Source organism: Coloeus monedula (genome assembly GCF_965178545.1).
Source record: "Coloeus monedula genome assembly, chromosome: 14".
Taxonomy (NCBI): Eukaryota; Metazoa; Chordata; class Aves; order Passeriformes; family Corvidae; genus Coloeus; species Coloeus monedula.
In genome coordinates this window covers 2,923,443-2,930,505 of record NC_138794.1, presented here as the reverse complement: position 1 = coordinate 2,930,505, position 7,063 = coordinate 2,923,443, and positions in this window count along the sequence as shown.

Here is a 7,063-nt window from a genome sequence, read left to right as displayed (position 1 = left end):
CACTGAGATTTTATTTGATCAGCCACTAGGTGAAAATGAGAACATATATTTGGATGTTTCAAAGTTTGACATGCAAGCACAACCTTTATCAGCTTGAAGGAAATATTGCTACTAGGGAACAGCCTTCCTTAGCATGTGTGGTTAGTTCTGGAAACTCACAAAAGGAGAATGAAAACTGGCAGCAATGTAAGAAAATCCCTAATACTACACCCAAGCAACAGGCTTAAAATCTAGAGAATCAAAAAAAAAAGAGTGGATACACCTGGTTTTCTGCTTTTGTGTACCTATTTCCCTCTCTGGCACCAGCCTGTCCATGTTCCATTTCACTCTAAATTCTGTTGAGTTTCTGGTGAATGTATTTGTAAAACATACTGAAGCAAAGTTTTCAGTAGCTGCTTATTGTGTTTAACTGCCACGCTGTTGATGTGAGTACACCTCAGTCCCTTTAGTAAGTAATAGCAGCAAGAAAAGTTTGGAATCAATCCACTTATTGAGAATAGTTTACTTATGTTTAATATTTTATACTTGATAATATAATGCAGTTTCTGATTCCATGCTTTTATCCCATCCCCACTCCTTTCCTCCCTCTATGATGGGATAACAGTTACTTATTAAAAAGTAAGTGAACTGTAGAGGCAGTTAAAAATCCCAGGGAGTACGTATGTGCCACCTTGTGGTGAGGGGGACATAAGTAAACCAGGGTGTTTCACTGGACTGATCCAAAATGAGCACTAAGGTGCACCAGGCAAACTTGTACTACTCAGCCTTTCCTATACACAAACAGAATGAGTAATTCCTTCCTTAACATCAGCAGCCTCCTTGTCAGCACTCACATGGATTAACCCCATTTGTCACTCGCTTTCCATTCTTTTTTTTTTAACCATTTTCACATGTAGTCCAAAGTTGATCAATTTTTCTTGTTGTTATCTCTATTTCAGCATATTGGGCTGTTTCCTGTGTTCTGTAGCTCAGCCTAATTTTCCTACTTTAGCAAGAGACTCAGTATATGCACCTTCCTGATATGAAAGATGTGCTGCTGAGGGCTTTCAAAGGCTGGATACCTGCAGCTGATACACAAAGAAATGGCTTTCATTAGTTAACTCTTGTAAACTGTGATTACAGCTATTTCCAGTTTGACTTCTGTCTTGTCAATCCATGGCCACCATTCTGACAAGAAGCGGGGACTGAAGCGACTTATCCCAGCTGTGGGTTTTGCAGTACATTTGCTGGATTTATTATCAGCATGTTCTCTGACCCATTCCACAGTCTGAATCCAGAATGATAGCAATGAAAAAAATTTGTGGTATTCAAAGGGCTTATCTGTTGTGTATTATAAAGCAAGCAATCAAGGATAAAAGGTAATCTGTGTTTTACTCAGCAAAATAGGATGCAAGTAGAAATGTTTTTGTAAACATTCTGGGTCTTTTATGGGCAATAACAACCTGCACTTTCAGATCCATACAGGTTTTAATTTTTCTTTTTCCTTGCGAGCTTATTGTTTCTGACTGTTAGTAACAGGAGAAAAAATACATACCTGAGGTTTCAGTTCCAGAAAGCTGGAGTTATTCATGGTCCAGGCATGTATTTCTCTTGGCTCTGAAAAAATAAATCACTTGTTGTAAGTGATTTTTTTTTAAGTGGTGCCTCAATTCAGATCTCTGTAAACTTTCGTAGTTAAGGATAAATGAAAAGTGGCTTTAGTAAGGCACTAGCTCTAATTTTAATTAGTGAACAGTGCAGTTACTCTTTAATTATTGCTGCTAACATCCATATCGTCATATTTTGTAATTACAGAGTAATATCTTTCCACCGTGCTTTAGCTGCAGTTTTCCTTAATTTCCATTTTTGTCTTGCTATACAACAAGAACAATTCTGTATTTTTTAATGGAAGGATGCCATCTCGCTGTGCATGTGCACATCAGGCTTCTCTGCGTGTATCTCCAAGCCTCTGAATGGCCCAAAATGTGTCTGTTTAAATCAGTCTCTTTAAATCAACTAATATCTCTCTCAAATTGAACTGGTTTAGGTTTAGAGAAGATTTAGCTTGACTGACACTTGGTGTCTATCTGGTTACCAAAGTGCGTGCCCAGGTCTTTGCATTACAATCCCAAGCAAATCTTTAATAATACATTGAAGATTTCCACCTAAAATGCTTGTGATTTTCTGTTTCTTTGGTGATGTGTTAAGGTTTCAGGACCACATGGAAATGTGCAAAATGCACATGCTGTAAGCCATCCTTTAATACTTAATGCATGCATTGGTTCCTCCTTCCTGTTGATAGGACAGTTTTCCACAGCATTGTTACAGTGCACATGCTGAAAAGGAAACTGGAAATGAATTGCAAGCACTTTGCTTCTGATTGTAAAGATTGTGTGTGGGTCTCCAGTTCAAAAAGAGCTTAATTAAGTTTATTCCCTTTTTCCTTACATAGGAAATGACTTTTTGTCCTTTTAGATGAAAACATGACCAATAGGACCCATGCTTTCCTTATCTCCAGGCTGGCCTGCTGCAAATTTGCTGCCCAGTTTTGGCATTGGGTCATAAATGCAACTTTTAAAAAACCTCCATTTTGTCCAGTTTGCCCATAGGGCAACACATCCCTGCTAAGAAACTTACCATTCTCTTCCTCCTTGTTTCTTAAACCATTTCAAATTTGCTTTGGAATATCTTCCAGGAGTTCCAGAGTTTGAGACAGTAGGAGGATAAAAATCTCTGTATCAGGCTTTAAACCCAAGATGTTGGGTTTTAATGCCCTGCAGCAATAGCTAAAATGGGATTGGAAGATCCTAGGGAAAAAAATACCATAGATGTGAAGGTGCTAAATCTTCTTGTGGTTAAATCCATAGTTTCCAGATCTCAGAAATCAGGATCAGATCAAGGCTGTCTTTTATTACATGCAAAAGGTACAAGGAAAGTGCTACAGTTTGAGCAGATCTTGGTCAATGTTGCAGTATTTGAGAAACACTGCAACATGCATGGAAAATAAACTCATATAATGAGGCAGTAAAAACAAGAGGCAAGGATTATTGCACTGAAGTTTGGATTTATCTTTTCAGGTTGTAAGGCTAAGATTAAAAACTATAACTATGAATCCTTTGTCTCCCTGACTATAAGAATGTCTTTTTGGTTTTGGTAACTGGTATGGGTTATTAAAATCATATTGAAAAGACAACAGTAATTTTTTCCTAGCAATTTTTCAAGACAGATCTCTTCAACATAATTATTTTTTTTTGTTGTTGTTTCCTCCTATTCATCCAGATCATATTGAGATGATTTAAATCTACAGGAAAATTTGAATGGGATGCAGTAGATACTTGGAAAAATAAAACCCTTCAAAGTATCAAGTAGTTTGACTACTACATAACTAATTACTTTTCCTTTAATTAATTACACCAAAAGTGTTTTATGTAGCTTATTTTAGGTAAAACGAAGGCTGGGAATACCTTAGCTCCACCAATAGTAAGCTTAAAGGTAAATCCATCCAGGCTTTTTTCACTCAAACAATGGAGTATCATGATACTGACTTTTGAAGGAGATAGAATAAAAAAAAATTCATCTGGCTGCCATTGCATTCTTTCTTTCTGAATGGAATTTTCATGGTATATGGTTATGCTAGATCTCCTGGTTATTCACAGCTCAATAATCCTCAGCTCCAGGGGATTCTATTTCCTGATGTCATCAGGACACTCAGGCTATGTTTATCATAACCTCAGATGTTGATGCAGAATTCTAATAGTACATTCTTGGTGGAGATATAAAAAATAGAGTACTGGTATGAGAAAATACTGAGTGAGAGCCATTTGATTAATTTCAATTTTTACCAGGTATGATGTTCAGAGGTGTCTCTTTCTGAAGTGATCCATACACTTGTAGCCAATTTTTTTATCGTACCAAAATACTTGACCATGCAGTGATTTCTTCTGCTTGACTTTAAATATATTCTTTTTACAAAATAAAAAGCTTGTAGCATCTTTTTATATACACAGATGGTTGAATAAGAGCCAGCTTTAAGACCTGGATTTGTGGAATCTGTGTGCTTAGAGCCACCTTCTACAGCTGTTTCTCCAGTTAAATAAGTGTGATACATCCAATATGTACTGCCCCTGTTGCATACTTTAGGTGTCAAAATGCTCCTGTGATTGAATTCTAAAAACCTGGGCTCACATATATACACACCATACACTGAAACATTGTTAATGCTGTAAAATAAAATACTCAACAGGCACAGATTGTAGCTATCCATCTCATGTGTTCAGTCAGGGTGGAAAATCGGGGAGAGAGCAGTAATGATAAAACTTAGAGTCTCTATCATAGTACACACTCACTCAAGCAAACCAGTGTTTATCAAAGTAAGCTCTTGGCATCTCTATATACTTCAGCAACTCCAGGGTTTCACCCGAGGTTTAATGTAAATTCCTTCTTTATGGTTCTGTATTATTTACGAGTGTATTAAGGCTTGAGATTTAACTAGACATTTTTTCAGTGGCTTTCTCTTTTCTGTGCAAAGCAGGCAATAAAGCAGGTTGGTACAACCAATGCAAACAAATGCGAAATAACAAAACATGTGACTGTGTATGGCAGAAATGCTACTGGATTACTACTGTATATTTATTATTTTATTTTGGGAAACAGCTGGAGTAAGACCTTTCCCAACTTTTAGCTAATTATATGGGCTATTGTTACATGTGTTCTAAAAGCAAAATAATGTAGGGGGAAACTGCCCTATTCCCCTGTATGCTGTGCTCCTTGTAGAGTTCAAAACTCACCAGCTGACTCAGAGTAAGAGCAATTCTCTCTAATGATTGCATTATTTATTACCCATCTGTCAGTGACAGGGACACCACTTAGTCACAAAAATGTAAGGTTTTCCAGCTGCTTGCCATTTGAATAGTAGATAAGCATTTGCTAAACTGAGGGAATCTAATAAAAGGGTGTCGTTCCTAGGGAATCTGTGTTAGTAATTGGCTTACGGAGTGCACTCCACCACATTTCCTCACTTTTTCCATTCCCTCACTTACTGATAATGAAGTCCATGATATCCTACTAAATCCTATGTAAATTCAGGCCAGAACAGTCATTTCATAATCTAGTGAGGGTGTGAAAGAAGGATGTAAAGTGCTGGAGATCTGAGTGCAGTTTAGCATATCAATGAGGCATCTGGTGTGGGCATGGACTGGTGAGCCAGTTTTTCTAATTATAAAAGGGAGAAAAGAAAGTGTCAAAATACCTTTGCATTCAAAGGGCAAATTGAGGCTGTGTTAAAACTGCATTTTCTTTCACAGCTCCCTCAAGAGTTAGGGAAGAATGGGTGCTATTGATTTCAAACTGGCTGTAATTTAAAGATGCCTAGACTGAGGGTTACCAGATAGTGCTGTTTATTTGCAATATGAACCATCCTGCTCCTCTGTACGTACAGTTCTGTAGATTGCAGGAGTGATCCCTTCTATCTGGCAATAGCTGTGCTTCCAAGAGCTGAGATGTCTCCCAGTGCAGCTGTTGCTCTGTTAGATGGTTATTTGCCTGCCTTGTGGCATCAGCATGGATTGAATTTTGTGAGCAACCGATGAGGGTCAGGCATTGAGCAGATTGTTATCAGACTTGATGTTGTTCTGATCTGCCTCCTTACTCCTGCCTTACTTTGCTTGTCATAACTATCACGTTGCTGAAATAATTTCTACCCTTTTAACAGTAATTCCAGTTGCTAGTTTTTCACACCTTTGACAAAGACTGTCCATTACTACTAAAGTATTCTCCACAAACCTAAAGGTTACTCTTCTGTGAAGCTGGAATGCAGAATATTTGGGTGATAGAGAGAAAGAGGGGGGTAAAGAGCTGAGACTAAAGGATCTGTGTATTCCTTTGTCCCCTATAAAAGAGGAGGGAAAACTTGATTCCCTGATAGGAATTTGTCTAGTGTAGTGGTAAATTCCCTTTATCAGCCTTTTAGGATATTGGGTTGAGTGCATCTGTAGCATCTGTCTAGTTTGTGTACCTCTTGCATCTCTGTTGTCTCTGCCGTGCTTGACAGTGGGTTATTGCAACAGAGGCCTTTTCTGGAGTAGAAAAAGCTTACTGACAGGACTTTGTGAAAACTTTTTTCACACAGAGTATGTGTATTGGCTCCAGTGCTGAAGTCACTGTGCTAAACTCCACCATGCTGAGGTACAAAGTGTGGTAGTCCCTTGACACAGCAATCAACTGAACAAGTTTTTGTGGGTTTTTTATCCAGTTGACAGAAAGCCCCAGAATAAGAAGGTAAGAATATTAAAGGGAAGTTACTGAAAAGCTATTTTTTAAAGAATTTTGACAGGCAGATTTTTGCTAGTTAACCACATTTCAATAAAATTCCTCTCTGAAGATCATGCCTTTGTTTGTTTGTTTCATAGCATTGTTAGACATGAACAATAAGTTGGCAGTGTCTGGTATGAATTCTTGGTCTCTAAAAAGTCTCTGGTGAATGGTTTATCAAGTTGAACATGTGTTCTATAATCTTAAATTACAGATTAGGTTTTTTTCCTCAAATTAGTCTGCTGTGCCCTTCCTCATTATTCCTAATGGTGGCTAACACTTTTTATATCTTTTCTTGATGAGAAGCCTGTGGAGGAAAAGAGAGGGCTCTCAAAGTGTCCTGAAATTAAGGGGTGTGTTACAATTCTGACTCTTCTGTTAGGATTGTGAGGTTTATCAATAATCCCCAATGCCAACATGATTTTGATAGACATTACTTCAAAAGCAAAAAGAAGGTATCTTTTATAGGAGTCTTGAGTAGTACAGATGTGGGGAAAAAAAATGGGATAATGCAAAGGAAGATCAGATGTGTACACTCACAAGTTGAAGTAAGAATTCATGAAAAGTGTTAATTCTGGTGTTTCCAAAATTCAGAATGCTTGACTTTATGATCTGAATTTTCTTCTGATATTGGTGTAATTGACAGTTGTAATTGCTGATTTACACAGTTGGCACCAGCATCTCAAATGTAGCAGGGGATGTCTCAAAAATGGGAATTTTGTTCCAATACCAGTCCCTCAACATCCACAAGTGCTGCTTCTCAGGTGGGTATTTG